The 22,085-nt window shown below is 36.0% G+C and overlaps 1 long non-coding RNA gene across 1 annotated transcript in view; it reads left to right on the top strand.

The window, feature by feature from the left end:
- Window positions 1-999: 999 nt before the first annotated feature.
- Window positions 1,000-22,085, top strand: part of LOC128922512 (uncharacterized) — a 62,027-nt gene continuing 40,941 nt past the window's right edge. The window contains exon 1 of the long non-coding RNA XR_008471736.1: window positions 1,000-3,964. This is a non-coding gene — a long non-coding RNA (uncharacterized LOC128922512). The remainder of the gene's footprint in view (window positions 3,965-22,085) is intronic.

Genomic DNA, 22,085 nt, shown 5'->3' on the forward strand with positions numbered 1-22,085 from the left:
ATCTATAATATAATCCATAAAATCTATAATCTCATATACTATCTATATCTATATCTAATATATAACCTAATCTAGAATATATTCTATAATCTAATCAAATCTAATCGTTTATAAGTTTTCTGACAAAGGCCGACTCTTACAATTTAATTAGACGGATCTCTCTAATTTATTATTGTATTTATTCTCTGCAGGGTTTCACAAATTCCTTAAACACTCTCTCACTCTTCTGCATTAATATTTACATTCTTTAATGCGTTAAAACTATTTGTCTTCGCTGTAATTAAATACTCAACAAATACACTTCACTTCATTAGTGATTATTTTTCTGATTAATTTTTATTTGCGTTTCTAATGCCTTTACTCAATATTTAGTTACATTCCGCGAGCATTACGCACACTCCCGTATGGTGCGTTGTGTAGCTACCATCCCCTGTCGAAGTTAGTGCAGCTGCAATTCGTCACATGCTAATTAAAGAACCACATTTTTCGGTAATTAAACAGAGGTCTGAGAAGCTCAAGTTGTAAATTAGAGACTTGTGTATATTAAGATCCCATCAGAATTTAAAAGCCTGCGTATCGCGAAATTGGAGAAAGTTCACATTTTCACAAAAAGGTACAGATTTTGCAAGATAACTTTTTGTAATAGTGATGTATTTGTCGGAATATTAATGTCTTCGTTAGACATTGTTGTAGCGCAGCGGGTTTCGGTTTCACCCTTCACACTTCGCAATATTTTAATTGCACACTTTACAATATTAATTTTTAACACAACTTCACTATGTCAAGTGATCTGAGTACTCTGCCATTTTCTTTGGCCAGCCATTCATATATTTTGTCATTCTTTTGTTATTCGTTTACTTTACTCTCTTTAGTGATTTCAATATTCTCAACATCTTCATTCTCATTTTCTTCAGAAACTTCAACACCCTCAATACTTTCAATATTTTCATTTTCAACAACATCCTCGGGAACAGTTCTTTGCAGCTTGCGCTCTTACGTTTGACAGATCAACAACATTTTCTATGTCACTAGGTGGAAGTAATCCTAATGGGCGTTCTATCTTTCCCAACAACATTTCTAAAGGACTTGCTTTCGTAATGCGGTTGGTTGTACAATTGATTGCCAATTGCACCTCTCCTAGCACATCCTGCCAAGACTGAGTTCCAGTTTCAATTGCCGTTAATATATTTTTTAACGTCCTCATGGTTCGCTTCACTTGACCAAGTTTATTTTCTGATCTGAACAGAATTGACTGAACTTTGCGCCTGTAAAACACCTTCCCTGGTCAGCTGTTATTCGGTTTGGTACTCCAAACAATGAAACAGCGGATTGAACGGCTTTTATGCAACTCTCACTGTCTGATTTAAGGCTATGACTAAGATAGACGTATTTGGTAAACGCGTCTACCTGAACAATAACATACTCCTTCTGGTCACTCTTGCCACTTAATTTTCCTGTAATATCGATGTGGATAGTGTGCCAAGGAGCAGTGACTTTTGGTATTAGATGCAATTCAGTCTGTATTTTCCCTGAGGTGGATTTTGACATTTTGCAAGTAATGCAGTTGCCAACAAATTTTTTAACATTTTTCGACATATTGTCAAACCAGTAAAAGTCGTAAGTTTCATCCAATGTCTTATCAAAACCAAAATGCATTATTGACTCATGAACTTGGTTTATAACAGACCATCTGAAAGCTCGTGGCAGCACTGGTAAACATAGTGTTCTGCCATTTCTCTGTATTTTTCGATGAAGAACTCCCGCCCCCAATTCATAGGTTTTCGCAATATCTTCAGGCAGAGAAAACTCTTTTAATTTTTTTACAATTTCGACTATGTCCAAATCTCGACGCTGTTCGGCAATAAGCCAGTTGCTTGAAATTTCAGCTAAACTTACTCTCTTCTCATCGACTAATTTTGTGACCGAAGTAGACTTTGTTAAAGGAGGATTTCTCGATAAAAAGTCAACATGTGCCATTCTTTTCCCTTCTCTATACTGAATATCGAATGTGAATGATTGCAAATAAGCCCACCAATGTGGTGCTCTAGGGGTTAAATCTTGTTTATTTTTTGACGCTTTTAGTGAGTTGCAGTCAGTATAAACAATAAAGTCCCTGCCTAACAAATAATGTCGAAAATGTTTAATGGAGTTTACAGCTAAGGTTTCCAACTCATACGAGTGATATCTTAATTCTGCGGGTGAAGTAGTTTTGCTATAATATTCTATTATGTAATAAAATTGCACCGTAGCCAGTACAACTTGCGTCTGTAGGCAATTCGATTGGATAAATTGGGTCAAAGATAACAAGAACTGGTTTTTCAGTTAAAATGGCAATGATCTTTTTCCGTATCTATTCATGTTCCGTTTTTCAAATAAATTTATTTTTGTCTGCAGTTAAAAAGTATAACGATTTCATTAATTGTGAAAATCCCTTAATAAACTGTCGGAAGTAAGACGCTAACCCTATAAATTGTCTGAGTGAAGTGATTGACTGTGGAGGCGGAAGAGCAGTCAACGCTACAATTTTCTGTGGGTTTGGACGAATTTCACCAGCACTTACATTGTAACCCAAGTATTGAACCGATGTTTTCAGAAAAGAACACTTTGTAAGGTTGAATGAAAACCCAGCCTCTGTTAAAACATTTAGAACAATCTGTAATCTTTCTAACGCCTCGCATTTTGTTGAGGCAACTATAATGATATCGTCCATATAGACGATAACAAAGGAATTTGCTAGATCCCCTAATGCCTGCATTACTAATCGTTGAAAAACCGAAGGTGCGTTTCTGAGCCCGAATCGCGTAGATAAAAATTCTTTTGGCCATCTGGCGTTACAAACGCCGTATACTCAATAGACGCTGAATATAAAGGAATTTGATAATATCCACTGGCCATACCTAGACATGTAAAGTAATTAGCTCCTCCAAGTGTATTTATTTGATCTTGTATAAGTGTTAACGGGTATTTATCAGCGACTGTATTTGAATTTACCTCTCTATAGTTAATACAAAGCCTGTCTGAACCATTTTTTTCTTAACCAATAATATAGGGCTAGCATAAGGTCAACAGCTTCGCCTAATTATATTACATATTAGTAATTCATTAATTTTTTCTCGAACTAAATCTCGCTCACATGGACTTAAACGATATGGCCTTCTGAGCCCGAATCGCGTAGATAAAAATTCGTTTGGCCATCTGGCGTTACAAACGCCGTATACTCAATAGACGCTGAATGTAAAGGAATTTGATAATATCCACTGGCCATACCTAGACATGTAAAGTAATTAGCTCCTCCAAGTGTATTTATTTGATCTTGTATAAGTGTTAACGGGTATTTATCAGCGACTGTATTTGAATTTACCTCTCTATAGTTAACACAAAGCCTGTCTGAACCATTTTTTTCTTAACCAATAATATAGGGCTAGCATAAGGTCAACAGCTTCGCCTAATTATATTACATATTAGTAATTCATTAATTTTTTCTCGAACTAAATCTCGCTCACATGGACTTAAACGATATGGCCTTCTTTGTACAGTTTTTGTTGGATCAATTAATCTAATTTTCATTTCACCAATTCTGATTTTTGTACTTGGGATACTAGTTATAAATGAACTAGCTGACTCCGCAGTCGTTGCACTACGTGCAATTATTTGTTTTGAAAACAAAGTTGAATTTGTATAGTGTTGGAAAACATTTATTTGCGATTTTTCTAAATATTTTTTCAATGTAACTCAGCTTAATAAACAACATTTTTTGTTTTCTGTTCCGGTGCGTAAATGTACAGAGAATATGATTTTTCAACTCGTGAATGAAATTTATGCCACACACCTCCAGCGACTGTCTTTGAGACCTGTTGATTGTCATCCCAAATGCAAGACTCGTTGGAAACTGAATACGTTTGAACTGAAATGGAAAATCGTTGGAACTCAAAGAAATTCGGGGAATCAAGCATTATACCCCCTTGTAAGTGCCTTTAAAAAATTCTTGCAACTATTACATTATTCAATAGCTGCTTGAAGATTGCGAAGCATAATAAATGACAAAGCATTATAATGACAAAGAATTTAGAAATTTCACTGGTCTTCATTTTCAACATGATCGATCGATGTGTATGAACACAAATCTCCCGGAAGTTGACTTTAAGTCGTATAGATTAAATCATCGACTTCGGTATTTTTGGCATTTAAAAATCTGCGTGCACTCAACCAATCGTAGTTACGATAAATTTGGCTAATGTTCGGATTGCTTTCAAACCATTAGAAGTATTAACCAGAATTTGCCTAGTTTTTTGCAAATCTTCTGCTGTGCTTTCCTGTTGCAGGAACACCCGCATATTCATGGTCGATCATATGGTTTTCGCGTGCCGCCACAAGTACGATGACTTGAGACATGCGTTCAATTCCTCCGCCGCTGTTGATTTCGAAATAACAGAATGTGTTTGTCAATAACAGTCATTACGCCACCAAAGCGACGATTATTATTCCACAGATATATCATTGTTCTGTCAAGTGCTTCTAGAAAATTGCGCTCATCTCATAGATGTTTCTTAGATTTGCATGTTTAACTGAAGCTACAATGTCGAAAGTGCCGTTCTTCCAACTTCAAGTAGCGTTGCTGTAATTCCAGTAGATGCGAGAACCAATTTCCGACTTTTCCGAATTGTTTTTTTTATAGATAGATTGAAAAAAAAAAATGTATGGAAAAAAGTCACTTTTTGGAATTTTACAATTTTCCAACTAAACCTTCCAAGATCCACAACGAACAACCTCTGAACATTTCATCAAGAATGGTCCAACCGTTCTCGATCCTTAGCGTATCTAATCTTGAACCGCTTTCGCAGCGCAAGGAACGGAAGCCCTCAAAGTTAAATAATTTCCCCCGTTTTTTACACATTTACCACTGTTTCTTCGCTCCTGATGCTACATATATAGCCTATAGCCTTCCTCGATAATTGGACTATCCAACACAAAAAAAATTATTCAAACAAACTCTTCAGCTTTATAATATTAGTATAGATTTGAGTACTTTGCTAACAATGAATGTAGTTTTATTGGATTTTTTTGTCTTCTCCCTCAAGCTCAGTATTAATATCGGCTGGCTCACTGCCAGTACATAAATTAACCATTTTGGTTATTAAAATTTTAAATTGGTTTGATGAAATAACAATATTAAAACACTGATTAAGTATTTCACGGCCAATGACAATGTCATTTTGAATGTGATCATCGCCTATTACATAAAACAAAATTTCAATACAATTATCTTAATTACTTAATATTTGTACAGTACTACATATTCCATTACTGCCTATACCTTTTAGCATAACAATGTTATTGAATCTTTTACCAGAAAATTTTATGCTTAGCTTTTCTTTCATTAACGAACATTCCGATCCAGAATCAAAGGTGATTTCAAAAATTTGGTCTCTGTGGTTCAATCATCCTTTAGGTATTGCAACGCTGCACTGTTTCACTCGCTTTTCCCGGTTGAATGCCGTGTTCTTATCAACTTCCTTCTTTGTACATTCGGTAGATATGTGTCCCAATTCTCCGCACTTGTAGCAAGTTACATTTGATTTTTCACGGTGACCATCGTTTTTCCATGTCGTTTTTGTCACTCGCAAAGTGATTCTGTTTTCTTAATCTGCATTCAAACATTTTATGGCCCAATTTTCCGCAAAAATGACACTCTATTGATGATTGTTTTTGCCGTTTAGAATAAATTTCGGACTTTTGCACCATAACACCACTTTTCCTCTTGTTGAAAGTGAACGCTTTTAATTCAGACGGTAAATCGCCTCTGGTTCGAATATTTGATGTGAAACTTAAACGCTGCAATCGGCTATAGAAGCTTGCCAACAACGCAAGGGTCACAGACACAGCAATCTCGTCAGTTTCCATTTGGCGCCACTTCGTTGTTAGTTCCGTAATCATGCGACTTGCATGGATTGCCAGATTTTCGCTATCAGTCGGTCGATTTCTATAGTGTCGAAGCGTTGTATAAACAATTCTTTAAACTCAGGCCAGGTAATATCAGCGTAGCACACTTGCGAAAGCCATTGCGAAGCGCTTCCCTCCACTGCTGAACTTAATGGCACAACCAACGCACTGCCTTTTAATACGTTTTCTTGTTGGATTATTTCAGCCGTATTACACCACGATGAAGCGTTGGCGCCTGCTTTGAATTTGGGCAGTTGCACTGATTTGCTCTGTCCCACATCAGGTACCGTTGTTCTTATGGCCCGTACAAGTTCAATTAAATTTTGGTTCTGCAACTCCATCATAGTTCGCCATGGTCCATCCAATGCTTGAGGCAGATGGACAGATTCCACTTCTGATGTCGGAATATCAATGTCTTCGTTAGACATTGTTGTAGCGCAGCGGGTTTCGATCTCACACTTCACAATTCACAATATTTTAATTGCACACTTTACAATATTAATTTTTAACACAACTTCACTATGTCAAGTCCTCAAGACGACTGACTCTACGTCGTTTTCTTCCTGTTGTGCTTACGGCTTAACGGCTGATGCAATAATGAAGAATCTAGTCTTCTAATGAAATTCCCTAAACTGTACGAGGGCTGCTATATATATTTCTGGCCTAATAATGAAAATAGGAATATTTATCAACGAAAATGGTTTTATTGTTTCTCAAAATATTCTCCATCAAGATTTATACACTTTTGCATGCGCTCAAACCAATTTTCGAAGCACTTTTTTTGGCTTTTTTTTGAGCGATTGTCAGCCCTAAACTGTACGAGGGCTGCTATATATATTTCTGGCCTAATAATGAAAATAGGAATATTTATCAACGAAAATGGTTTTATTGTTTTTCAAAATATTCTCCATCAAGATTTATACACTTTTGCATGCGCTCAAACCAATTTTCGAAGCACTTTTTTTGGCCTTTTTTTGAGCGATTGTCAGCCCTAAACTGTACGAGGGCTGCTATATATATTTCTGGCCTAATAATGAAAATAGGAATATTTATCAACGAAAATGGTTTTATTGTTTTTCAAAATATTCTCCATCAAGATTTATACACTTTTGCATGCGCTCAAACCAATTTTCGAAGCACTTTTTTTGAGCCGAGAACAAACCTTTTTTACGGCCAGGTGTTCATGCAATATCGAATGTATGCTGGTGGGAGAAATGCATAGGCATGCCTCTATCTGAAGATATCTTGCATTATCAGTTCACGTACGGCATCGATGTTTTCTGGCACAACGGCTGTTTTTGGACGACCTTCACGGAATTCGTCTTTGAGCGAGCGTCGGCCACGATTGAATTCGTTGTACCGTTGTGCTATGGGATGGCTTCATAGCCATACAAAGATTTTAGTTCATCGATGCACTCTTGTCGCGATAATCCACGTCGAAAGATGTGAAAAATGATCGCACGAAAATGTTCACGAGTTAATTCCATTTTTTGACCGAGATGAATTTTTTAATTCCCTGTAAATAAAACAATTCACGATTAAATGACAAAACGTTCTGAGTGATGTTATGCTAAAAAATGTCAAACTTTCCAATGGAAATGTCAGATGGCTCCTGGCAACACTTAGTGTTGCCTAGGCCAGAAACATATATAGCAGCCCTCGAATACACATACACTCACACACGCGTACCAATATCCACACACCATTAGGGTGCGCCGACATATTTATATATCATAAGCTCAGTGAATTGATTGATTTATGGGTTATGTTGAGTGAAAGATCCTATTCTGAAGACTTTGGATGGCGTAGTTGTGAATAGCAGACTAACAAATATATTCTAGTAGGTATTCGAACCAAACTTCTTTTAATATTTCATATTGACTCCAGCTTATGAAAAAAAAATAATTAAAAGTTTGAGTAAAGAGAAAAAATTTAGAAAAGCTTCCGTCATTTTCTTTATGTCACGCCGAAATAATAAATTCCTGGGACCAAATACTTAATGTCAACTTAAAATGAAAATCCGCAAAAATTTGGGATAATCTCAGTTAATATTAAAAAATAAGAAATATGAGAAAATAAAAATTCGCAGAAGATGAGCTAAACAACAGGAAGAATAAACTCCGACGACAGGTTTGGGTGAAAATTAAATGATTTTCCGGGAGAACGCAAGGATGAGTTGGGATACATAAACTGTTCGCGTTACCTGTGTGATTATCGCGCTTAGCGCCAGGTGTGGGGAAGAAATAAAAAGGAAAGCATTAAGACAGAAAAACAAAAGTAAAAAAGCAATAAAACGTTATAAATTTTCTGAAGGCACCGGCTGGTGAGTGGCTAGCTGAAAGTCATATTTGTTTTCTCCCAAGCGCTAATGAGCATTGCGAAGTATACCGTTGAGTTTTTACTGTAGTTAAGGGCGGGCTCTTCTGATGTGTTCTTATGTTTAACCTTATATGATACGTACTTATTCCTTGGTGTATGTGTTTTTGAGCGCATTTTTACGACATTTTTCTTAGCGCTGTTGAATTGTGAAATGATAAGATGTACAGAGGAAATGACACCGAGGAGCTGTAGAAATGCACGAAATATTGCAGGACATTTACTACCTTTCTAATTTCATCTTCTTCAGCAGCGTCAGGCTCTCACTTCAACTCGACTAATGCTTCGCACGCCACGCCGAGCCAACCGACCGTCTACCGTTAGATGTACGCCCGTCCATAAGTAGTATGGCATGATGAATGTCAAAACATAACGGTAATTTGAGCAAACCCTCCTTAAAGCTGCAATAGCGGTAAAATAATGATCCCCGTCGGCTTACGAGAATGAGACGAAGTTGTAGTAAAAATAACTCAAAGAGAACAAATGAAAACTACATAACCGACGACGACTTTGCGCTTTGAAGGCTTCTACCCACGGTACTTACAACTGTTAATGACGTTTACGAATGTTACCGCCAAGCTTTCGCCCTATTCGCCCTTCTTTTAGCCGCCAGCAACGTAGCGCACACATTCTCCCTACATGCATTTCAGTGTTGTAAGTCCGCAGACCGCCCATGTTTAATGCCAAAATAATGTCTTCCTCTTACCATAAACAACGACTTGGGGGCCGTCGTCCAGGCCCCACCGCTCGGTCATCAACTTGCTTGTGCGTCCCATCAAAATCGCATGCGTTGCCATTTGGCTGGCAGTCAGTTTATGTCGCGGTGGGCGAGTATGCAATTTTCTGCTGTGCCACCAGCACACCCTCCAATGCCTTATTAACTCAATAGATGACTGACTTTGATAGTAAGGTTTGGTGTGGAGGTGAAGCTCAGAAACAGGTACAGTGTGTGATAAGGGTTGATTGAAGAATATTTTATATGCATAGTCTCAATTATTCTTAAGAAACTTATGAAATTAATTTAATTTTTTTAAAAGTTCAGAGCTCTCTAAGAGGTTCAGTTATTGTCTCAACCAGAAATATCTGAAAATTGTTTAGCGAGGGGTGAGATTAATAGAAATATTGATTTGAGTATAACCCTTCGATTGGTAGGGCCTCTAAGAGGTGTAGAAATCTTCTGAACCCAAAATAATTTTAAATAATAATAATAATTTTTTCATTATGTTGATATATTTATTTTGTCTGTAGATCCATTAAGGTTAGGCGTGTTTTTATAAGCTTCATGAGTTTCATTTGTTATAAGGTCACACGTCGTTGCTTTTTCGTGAAATTTTGCCTAAAAAACAATATGGTACAATATTGTCCCAGTCTCAATATTCGCCAGAGAGACTGTGAGACTTTTTCTTATTCTTCTTGACTGGCATAGACACTGCTTACGCGGTTATAGCCGAATCCACAACAGCGCGCCACGCATTTCTCCTTTTGGCAGTTTGGATTCAATTGGAAACACCAAGTGAAGCCAGGTATTTCTCCACCTGGTCCTTCCATCGGAGTGGAGGCCTCCCTCTTCCTCGGCTTCCACGAGCGGCTATTGCATCGAACACTTTCAGAGCTGGCGCACTTTCGTCCATTCAAACAACATGACATAGCCAGCGTAGCCGCTGTCTTTTTATTCGCTGAACTATGTCAATGTCGTCGTATAACTCGTACAGCTCATCGTTCCACCGTCTGCGGTATTCGCCGTTGCCAATGTTTAAGGGACCATAAATCTTCCGCAAAACTTTTCTCTCGAAAACTCCTAGTGCCGTCTCATCGGATGTTGACATCGTCCACGCTTCTGCACCATAGACTTTTTACTTTCCAATGTTTAAAGTTATTCTACTGGAATTCTTAAATCATGAAGAGATTTTCAAACATTTTTCAGACGCCATACGAATATCAGTTCGGGCGATTAAAATTTTAGGTGTTTACATATACAATAAATCTTAGCAACGGACAATAGAAAACTAGTTTAAGCATTGGTCCGAAAAGAAGTTGTGCATTAGTTGATCGTAAACTAGATATAAATTAGCTGTAACATTATTTGGGTCTTGAAAATAGTTCCTAGAGCGATTTTTCCAAATTATTTAATTTAATTTTGAAAATTATTTCATTTCACATTTTCTATTCTAATTTTTTCTAAAACAAAACACAGCACGTGAATTGACCATGCAGTGCTCATGCTTCAGCGGTGTGGCATAAATAACGTCGAGACGCATTGCTCCCGATCAACTGCTGCTGTCAAAATTCACGTCATTACAAATGACCAAGGAAGCGCACAAAAAAGTAATGGCGTTAACATTACACGACATTAAGGCGGAGAGTAAAGAAGAGGTATGGGAGGAATACGAAAATAAATGCGTTGGAATGTATATATTTTTTTGCTGAGTTTTTGCCCTTTCAATACATTTTTATAGTGTATTTGCATTGCACAAGTATTATTTTCGGCTTAAATCATTGCATACTGAGTCTTTTGCTTAGTAGAATTTAATAATTTAAGTCTTAGCCTACTTTTAGACAGCTGAAGTCATATATAAAGTTTATCGTACTATATTAAGTTTAGTAGTGGCTTTATAAAATAAAATAATGAAAGTTCTAGCATAGTTTTAGTTTATCTAGAAATATTTGTAGCATACCTGAAGGCGTTCGATATGACTATTTGCTTAAAATACAGCTGCAATTACTTTTAATACTCCATTTTAAGGTACATGAAAATCTTTAAAGACTTACAAATTTACTGTAGCATAATTTAAGGCGCACAACATAACTCTTGCGCCAAAAAGTCGGTCATTCCAATGGCCGCACACACACATAATTTTGATTGATGGCTTCAACGAACACTCATTCACTCGGTCAATCAGTCATTTGATGATTATTATGATTATTCGTGTGTGAGTGAGTATGAATGAATGTTGGAGGAAAATGGTTTCACAAATTTCGTATTTAATTACAGAACAATGGGCGGTGAAGAAGTATATTTTTTTTAGTTTGTTTGGCGTAAAAATAATGGTTTCAAAAAATTTATGTGCGCAAAAAACAAAAAAAAAAAAAATAAATAAATATCCTTTACATATTTTCACTCGCGATACTACTCGTACATTATTATTTTGAGGTTAGAGCAGCGTGTTTCCGCTTCCGCCTAGAGGACTAAAACAACGCATAAAAACAATTACAATCGGCGCAACTGTTGTTTCTGTGCTCATGGCATTTTTTTGCTTACTTTTGTTGTTGTTTGTTTATTATTTTTTTGCTCTTTTTTCTCGTTACTCGACCGACCGCTTTATTGCTTCGACTGACAGCTAAACAAATGGACTTTTGATGAATTTGTGTGTAGCTAAATATACTTTATGTTGTTGTTATTTGTAGAAGGGAATGGCAAGAAAAATGTTTAAAAATCGACGGGAAATGGTCTTTTGGCCGGAAATAAATACATTTGGAGCGTATGCAAATGAATTGAGCCACCAACTGCTGTAGCACCAAAAAGCGCTCCGAAGCCTACGCCAACAGTGCGCGCGCCATGTTCAATTTGTCGCCCAATTGCTGTACTGAGGCCCATCAATTGCAACGGCGGCCAGTAGACTCGGCAAGTTATTTCTACGTTCTTTTGGTAATAAAGTGGGAGAGTTGGTTATAATTTAGCGTGGCAAAGGCTTGGCTGTGGGCTGAGGTCCGCGTTGGAGGCGCGTCATTACTATGCAAATAAGCTTATGTAAAGATATAAATCTTTAAAGCAAATGCAACCCTGTTGGACACTTTATAAGGAGAATATGAAGAGTAGAGATTTTTGTCTTTTTTAATATTATGATTGTAGTTTACTGATAACGTTGAAGACGCTTTACCAAATTCTTTTTTGTTCCCTTAAAGGTTTCGAAAATAAAGAATATTTTTGGTTTACCTTAAATCGCTCTGCTTAATCTTTCGAGCGAAAAAGAGATCGAAATTTATTCTCAAGACTTTACTTGTTATCGCTATTCTTGAAGTATGATTATTTAACCTCCTTTTGAAGACAGTTCTCCTTGATCACACTGCAATTTTTATATAGTGTGTATTTCAAGTGAAGTCTCGAAGTATCCGTAAGTTTCGTTAAATTAGTTCAAGATAAACAATCGCCAATTAAATCAAGGGCAATATATTTATCTTAGGCCGACTATACCTATTTTGAGGTTAGACTATACTTTGTGTCAAAAAGTGTTCTTGAAGTCCATTTGGCTTTTCGAAAATAAAGAATATTTTTGGTTTACCTTAAATCGCTCTGCTTAATCTTTCGAGCGAAAAAGAGATCGAAATTTATTCTCAAGACTTTACTTGTTATCGCTATTCTTGAAGTATGATTATTTAACCTCCTTTTGAAGACAGTTCTCCTTGATCACACTGCAATTTTTATATAGTGTGTATTTCAAGTGAAGTCTCGAAGTATCCGTAAGTTTCGTTAAATTAGTTCAAGATAAACAATCGCCAATTAAATCAAGGGCAATATATTTATCTTAGGCCGACTATACCTATTTTGAGGTTAGACTATACTTTGTGTCAAAAAGTGTTCTTGAAGTCCATTTGGCTTTTTTGAACCGACTTAAGATAGGTTTTAGCGAACTTCGAATTGATTTCAGATGACTCCCATTTAGCTATCTATCTATGGAATTTAAAATCCACACCTTGGTGGACTTCTGGTTAACCACCTTCTTCACCCATTTCTTACGTTGACAAATAAACTTATTTATATTGGAAACTAAATTTTTCTTTAGATATTAGACCTTAGGATATGAACTGGTCCCTCAGAGACAGCTAGGATCTTTAGAAATCAAGATCTATAGCGAATAAGCTTAATTTTTGATGTCTCAGTTAAAGTTTGAGATGAATAATCTTTTATTAAACCGTTAATCTCATAATCTCAGTCAACTATCATAGAAATCCCCTTTGCATTTCACATATCGGACCGTGTTATACTGAACACTTTGAAAAGGCCAATCAAGTCTCATTTAGATATGGATCTTTAAATTCTGAATAATTTAGTCTTTCTGGGAACTAGCTCGAATTCAATACATACAGCTGTACGAATACGGAACACCTTACATTTTGTTCTTCAAACTATCCTTTTTTTGCGATAAGATCGTTGAGATTTACTTTTTGACTTGGTACCACCAACAGTAATACTTTTGGGAGAAAAAAGAGGTTTCGAGCTCTATAAAAAAAAAAGAATTCATTCGATAGATACAGAACTCTTTTCGTTTCGAATTGGATATAAGAATACGTAGACCTAACTGTCTATATTCTAAACTAAAACACACTAGTCGATTAGTTGGACTGAAAGTAACTGGTTTGTCACTAGTTTTAAAATACTATCAATTCACGAAAGATAAAATCACACTTTTATTATAAAATAATGAATAAGAATTTAAAATTTTATTTATGACAGCAATATCATTTTCATAAAATTTTCCCTACAGGGTAACGTCTGCTCTCACCCACCACGCGTCTAAGATGGAGTATGCTCATTTTCCGCTCGAAACAAAACAGTTCATAATGTTTCATTAGTCGACTGCTTTTTCAACTGCTGGTTGCTGCTTGGCTTTCAAGCTTTTCCTCTGTAGGCAGCAGGATACTTGCCAATCCTGCTACACTCCTTGCCGATTCCGCTACACGCACGCACAGTTGGAGCTGTTGAAATTGTTATGAAGTGTGGCCCGTTATGTTGGTGTAAATATAAATAAAATTGTATGAATTTAAGTTTCTTTTATATGTGAGTATGTAGGCACATATTGGCACATAACTGTAATTGCTTGCTGTGTGCGTGATTTTTAAGTGGCCCCCAGCAGGACATTGTGTAATTTTGGCTGATTGTAATTTTTCAAAATTTGAATAATTGCCACATATTTTCATTTGCATGTTGATACTTACTTGTTTTTTGTTATTTTATTGTTGTTGTAGGGAAGTAATTTTTTGAGTAATGACAAACTATTAAGGACACGCGTTGTGTATAATTTGCTAAAATGTATATTTTTGAGGGAAATAAATTCGGTAAGTGCTCTTTAAGCCGTTTACACGTCTTCAAATGTGTGCTTTGTAGCTCAATAAGAGTAATTTGTGAATTAATTTATAGAAAATGTAAATGTTTTATAGAATAACTAGCAGACCGCTCCGGCTTCGCACGGGTTTAAACAAACATTTCAAAAGTTTTTACATAGTTATACACACTCTCCCATACATATGTATTTACTTTCCCGTTTCTTGCGTGGGTTCATATAAAAAAAAAATAAAATGAGGAAAATCCGAACATGAAATTATATTTTTTTTGTAATGAGCTAAAACTTATTACGACCTCTGGTCTTTTATGCCCGTTGTCTTTCTCTCTGATTATGAAAGCGTTGGCAACGCTCAAAGTTCGGATCCCTAGTGCGAGCTTGTATATTTCTAATATTTTGATCTTCAAGCCGGTGCACACGCTCCGTACTCGACTCTCAAGCGAGTACTTGGCAGGTTTTGAAATTTTGTTCAGCGCTCTAGCTGAGAGCGCTTGTTACTCGACTCTTTCACGCGATTGTGATGCGAAGAGAATGACTTGCAAGACAATTTTAAGTTTCAGATTAAGATTCTTCATCACGGAGTCTTTTTGATACCCTCACCTGGAAACTATTTCCAGAAAGTTGAGATTCTAGCAATAAATATAGCCTATGTTACTCGGGGTGAATGTAGCTTTCCAATGATTTTTGAAATCGGCACAGTATTTTTTGAGTTTATTCATTACAAACATACATACAAATCTTTCCTCTTTATAATAGTAGTTTATAGAAAATGTAATCATTTAATACAAAATAGAGCTAAACCATTACTTGAACTTTTTAATAAATAATAAAGGGGTTTATAATAGGGATAGGTGGTAAAAAGGGGTTTAAGGAGCTCCAGGAAAAGCCGATAACGTTCTGTTCGCTATCGAAAATTTCAAGATGGAAACTGAATATTGTGTCCTTAAAATTTGTCGCAGGTCTTTGATATGGAAATGTCCATTGATAATCTCTAAGCGCTCATAAACGAAGACTTTTCCAAGACCGCTGTGTTCCTCATCAGGAATACATTCCCTTTCGGTTAGCTCAAATAGCAGGCATCTCAAACTTAACCTCAGAGATTACGCCTGCTAGACTACATCCGACCTCATCAAGCTCACCGATTTGAGTTCCTCGACTCACCTTAAAACCTAATATTTGGTTAGTTTGGGGTCCCGTTCCCAAGATAGTCGGTTCTACGTAGGCGGAACGGACTTGTAATTATATTCCTCCAAGAACTGCCAATTCGGTAGCATGCTACAAAAGTTTTTATGGTGTCATTACAACAACAACCACATCTTTTGATGTTCTAATCTCTGATAATAGATTTGTTTTCCATCATCCGAACTAGTATCAGTCAGGAGACTATATCAACCCTTCCTAAGTCACAGTCTATTATAAAAATACCAATTCTCACAAAAATTACACCATCTACCTCCAACCACTTGCCAGACATCAACTTTTTATTGTGATTTTCATGTACCAACTCAATTCAACGCTGAAATTCTTGAAATTAACACTTCAACTGACAGCCTTCAGCGGTTGATTATAATAATTATTAGCAATAAGTCAGCGATGTTTATGTTGATATGTTTATTACCGTGAATATTATAACATAGAGCACATAAATATTGCGTCTAAAATAATTTATTGTATTTGTACGCGCGTGTGTTTCGGTGTGTGTTCCACATATTTGCATGCCAAGACGGCGCAGCAACGCCACCCACCTGCCTGCCACAAAATGCGGCAAGTAGGCGCACGCTCGCGGGCAGCAACAGCAGTAGCAAAATTTATTAACATACGCGACGCAGATGCATGTGAAAGGAACAGCGCAAATATACAACTAAGCTGAGTTTGTTGAATTTCTCTGAATGCTATATGTGTATGTATGTATGTATGTATATTTATATTTGCATACATATGTGACGGTTGTGTGCACGCTCATCATAAATGTCACTTGTCGCCTTTGGCAATTTCAGGCAACATGTCAAAAATTATTGTTTCTGGCACCGAGCAAGCAGATGTGTGGGCGCAGGAAGAGGCAAGGAAGGCTGACGCAATATCTTTTTTTTTATAGCCACATAAAGTTACTCATACAAATGCATATAAGATATGTTTATTTTTTATTTCTAACTTGTATATATATATATACACATATGTATACATATATCAAAGGCATCTTGTCAGAGTTTGTTCTATACACATGCGACTACATTAATATATTTTTTGTGTATTTATGTATTACACGCATATTTCCGCGCCTCATGTGGCATGCCATGTAGTCATTGAGGAAACATAAACATCAAGGAGTGCGAGAAAATGCGCGCGAAATTGTTTGTGTCGCGTTGGAATTTAAATATAGTATTTTAGCGGCTATTAAAAGCGTTGTCTGCAGAAATGTATTCGTGCAAATATCAATTTGAATGATGAGTGTATATAAGTATGATATTCACTAAACAAGTTTAGAGGAAGACATTTTGCTAAGAATTAAAAATTTAATTTTTAATTTTTGATCTTTGCTTGCAATACAAGTAGTTACCAACTAGTTCAGAACTAGTACCTTTTGGACTACTCAATAAAAATCAAATATTTTTAAAGAATTAGTTTCTAACTAGTAACTGTTGCAGTAGTCGTTAAAATACTAGAGAGGATAGAATTTTTACCATTCATTCTTATGCTTATTAAGAAAAACTAATAGTTAGTCCATTAACCTGTTATTAAATCTAAAAAAATAAGTATTTGCTTATTAAAATTAAAATTTTATTAGATTTCAATAGACAAGGATTTATTTCTTCTACAAAGAAGAGTCTAACAGAATAAAAGAACGTGATCTATGTTAGTTGGTCAATTGGCAGAGCAATTTCTAAGTATGAACAAACAAATAATATGCCTATAGATCTCTTCATTGACGGTGACGTCCGCTTGCAGGTTTGAAAAAGATAGTAACTTTTTCTGGATGCAGGGAAGCCTAGAGAGCCTCACAATTGTTTCGCACTCAACAACGTATATTAGACCCCGTTAAGTCAGAATGTGCCTCATTCAATTCATTCAAACTCGAAAGATGTTCAGCAACTAGTTACAATGAAACTGGTTTAGGATTAGTTATTCTCGATTACCAGTAGAAAGGAGTGGGATACAGACGAGGTAGACAAGGACTCAGAAATAAGTATACGGACGAATCCTAACTAGAAACTGGATAAGCGAGCGGGAGGTGGTGTCTTTTTCAGAAAAATTATATACTAGAATCGCCTTCAGACTATCAGATCACTGCAGAGTCTTTCAAGCAGAGTTTACTACAACAAAAGTAAGCCTTCTCTCTACGGTAGTAAAGGAATGCCTTGAGTTATCAATGGAACTTCCTACTTCACGATAAACTTGCAATGGAACGTGGTCTGAATAGAATAGAGATCGTATATGTCGACTATTGAAATTTAAAAGGAATGACACGAAAACTCTAAAAGGATTTCTAACAAGTCACTGTCTGATTAGCAGATACACCAACAGACTGGGGATACTGTACAATGACTACTGTAAGAGAAATCTCGAAGGATGCACACATCCAACTTTTGAAATTGATTAACTTCATAAAGGCCTGGTTCTGAGATGATATTGTGGTGTGAGGTGGTTCTAGTACCGTTGAATTTACTATGGGCCTTTTAAAGGTGCTAAAACTAGTATCTAGATATCCTCGATATGCATACGTTTTTCTTAAATATTCACCTCGACTTAAATTTTTTTCTTTAACTAGTTCCAACCTACTGATTACACAGTAACTAGTTTAGGAGTAGTTCGATTAAATTTTGGATATCTAAACCTTTTTGGAGCTTCACCTTGTCAACATTTCTTCACCTTCTTTGTACATCTGCATGTAGGTATGTGTAAAAATCTGCTTAGATGCTTTGTCGCTTCCTTTGTCTTTCGTTGCATGCAACATATGATTTTTAGTCAAATCATGGATGTGTGAGCATCTACATCAATGTCTGTGCTCTGATTTCTGCCTGCCTGGCTGGCTGGTTGTCTGTCTGACTGTCTACACTTATTCATAATGAAAATGCTGCTTGTCAAATTTGTTGCATAATAACAGAAGACAGTGTCGCGTTTGAATGTGGATCAGTGAGAAGTATAAAGAAATGTTACTATATAACATATAAATATATATATTAATAACAAGTAAGGGACGGCTAAGTTCGGGTGCAACCGAATATTTTATACTCTCGCAATTTATTGCTATATTTTTATTAAGATAACACACAATTTGACCCATATATTCGGTATGAAGTCTAATAGAAAAACGAAAATTGTCATATATGGTATATAGGCTGAAGTAATTCTTGGGCCGATTGAACTCATTTTCATCACCAACATACTCATTTAATTTGGCTAAGAAATGTCAAATATTACCCGATTTATAAGCTATTAAAAGCCTATGGTATTTTTGAAAATCCTATAATTTGCTATATGAGAGCTAGGGGAAGTTATGACCTGATTTTGACCATTTCTGGTATAGAGATACACTATTAGAAGAAAAAGGTTTTCTCTGAATTAAATTAAGATATCTGATATCTCTGTTCCACACGTGTCATCAGGGTGTCGAGAAAATATTGAAATTTCATTGAAATCTGTGGAGTAGTTCCTGAGATATGGTTTTTGACCCATAAGGGGCGATGCCACACCCACTTCCCCAACAAAATTACATCCAAATATGCCCCTTCATAGTGCGATCCTTTCCGATTTTGCCCATCTTCGAAAGCTACCTTCATATGGAGCCAAGAAACAAATGTGCCAAGTTTCAACAAGATATCTTCATTTTTACTCAAGTTACAGCTTGCACACACGGACGGACGGACGGACAGACAGACATTCGGATATTGACTCGCCTCGTCGCCCTGATCACTTTGGTATATATAACCCTATATGTAACTCGATTAGTTTTGGGTGTTACAAACAACCGTTATGTGAACAAAACTATAATACTCTCTTAGCAACTTTGTTGCGAGAGTATAAAAAAATATAAAATAAATATAAGGTTGCCACCTGTTTAAAAAAATGGAAGTGAAATAATTTAAATACATTGTATGCAATTTCACTCTTCTTCAATTTTTCCCATTTCGTATCACAATTTCATGATTTTTGTCGCATAACCCACGCTGTGTGTGCGCTCAGCAACACTCTGGCGACATCACGCCTGTTTTTTACGAGTTATATACTACGAGTGTATTCTCTTGTTTCTCTTTTATCACACAAAATATGCAAATTCCCATAAATAATCACAGTAGTCGTTTACGCCATAAACGCAGTCACAAAACGCAAATACACCATATGCAGCGACATATGCAAATATACAGTTAAATAAACTGCAAACCATTCAGTCAACTCCTCTTCACGCGCACACTGTCTCATTGCAACCCACACACACTCCAGGACACATGCGCTGACAGCGCTCATTCGCATTCATAAACATTTCACATAAAAATGAAAATAAATAAGCTAAATATATTTCTTATTTACGCATTTTATGTTTAAAAGCATTATAAATCACTTTGTGTGTATTTATTTATATGTGTCGCGAATACGCTGTCAAGGATTTAATAAAAATTAAAGAGTTTATTAGTTGATGAAGGCGTTCAGTTTGTTATTGGATGAGAAAGCGACACAATGAGTGAAAAAGAATGCGATTTTTAAACATAAATTTTTGTTTTTATTCTTTTGGGGAAAATAAATATGAAGTAATTTTTGCGAGGCTTTTAAATCAAAGTCCGGCTTTAAACCTGGTTTAAATATTTTATGAAAAGCTTATGCAGTATAGAGTCGGAATAGAAGTTTAATTCTCCTCCTCTCCTTCTAATTTTCACTATTTGAAAGAGCTTTATCTTTATTTTACAATTTTACGTGGATCAAGATTTTAACCAACTACAAAGGGTTTTCGAGTTATCATGATGAGTTTACTATAGAGTTATTGCATATAATAGTTATGTAGATATAGTTTTGGAATGATCTCCTGCTCGCTGGATTGGTAAAACGATCGATTTAGTTAAAGCTCAGAGCCGAGATTGCATCTATTTTCAATGAGTCCAGAAGATTTTCTCTACCAATTGGTTTTTATGTGTTATTTATATTTGTAGATTTTCAAGATCCGGACTTTGAATCAGTAATAGGTTGAGTCAAATTCGCACTCTCATTTTGTAGACACTTCAAAGTTTAGACATTAATAGGATTTCTGACAAACCATTATTGTCAACTGTCTTCCTTGTTTCTGAAAAAGAATCGCCTATTTTCAGTTCGGATTATACATCACTGATGCTTTTATTCATAGCTTATATTGAATACGGTATGGCCTCCATTTACTAATAACATTTTGCCTCCAGGGTATCAGTTTTCATTATTGCAATCCAACCTTTTCATTCTTGGCTGACAGTTTCTTTGAACACTTTTCTGAGACACGTCAATAGGATGAAACCAGACTCACTCTTTACAATATAAGTTGATGATATAGAGTTGAACATTTCTTTTGGCCCAGTTTCCTTGTAGGATACAGCTCTCAACATTAAGTTATAAACTCTTACGTGCTGCGGAACCGACTTACCCGTTTAGTTACAACGATATCATAATAGGAATCAATTTCAGAACATATACGCTTTAATTTAAGTCCAGAATTTTGTCACAACATAACTTGTGAAAGGGTATGACTTAGGGATCCATTGTTCTTTTCGTTTCGGAATAGGCTAGGTAAGGTTGAGAGCATCGACGTTCGCGACAAATGTCACGAAGGATCCCAGTTGAAAACACCGGTCTATTTTGCTGCGAAAAAGACTCTCATATTCGGAAATAGCGAGGTTAATAAATATTGTTCTTCGAACTAACTGATGAGGCCATCTAGAAGTGTTTTTATGGCGTTTTTTGAGGTTTCATGTGTGTATTGTTCAGAGTTTGTGACGAGGTGTTTAGGGACATATAGGGATTTCTTTAAATTAATGGCATATACTCGCGATACAATTCAAATACAGGAGAGATGTTCTAATCAACTGCTGTGTGGGTGTATCCAATAAATAGTTTTCATATTCGAAAGTTTCATTTGTACAAATAATGCTATACAAAAATTGATATACTTATGAAAATCGCTCCAGAATAAACGGAAAGAAATTCATTAAGAATGAACTAGAGACTTGCCTCACTTGGCACGAAAGCAATTCGATTTTTTAGAAACGGTCTTAGTTTCCAAACCATTAATTTTCCACACATTCCATCGCAAACAGGAACCCCACAATTTATGAAAATATGGATATATAATCCTACGTCTTAATGAATTTCCACAACCTCTCAGCCAGAACACCCCAAAAAGTTTCAGCCATCAAATTACATAACTGAATATATCCACTAACATATTTAATTGTGTGTGAGTATGTCTATGCAACATATCATTTTACTTGTTGTAGAAAAGTTTTCAACTATAATTGTGTTACACACATCCACTTGCGTACATAGAGACTGTCATTCGCGCAGTTGTACTCAATAAATAACTCAATTACAAGTGTAATGAGTATAATTACATATTTGTTTGTTGCTATTGTTGTTGCTGACAACAACTAATTGCCACGGATTAGCAGCAAAACACTAATAAGCAACAAGCGAAGCAAGTGTAACAAGTAATAGTGAGAAAAAATACTAAATAAAGGAAAAAATTATATTTTTGAA

Source organism: Zeugodacus cucurbitae, chromosome 6, assembly GCF_028554725.1.
Source record: "Zeugodacus cucurbitae isolate PBARC_wt_2022May chromosome 6, idZeuCucr1.2, whole genome shotgun sequence".
In the NCBI taxonomy this organism is placed as follows: Eukaryota; Metazoa; Arthropoda; class Insecta; order Diptera; family Tephritidae; genus Zeugodacus; species Zeugodacus cucurbitae.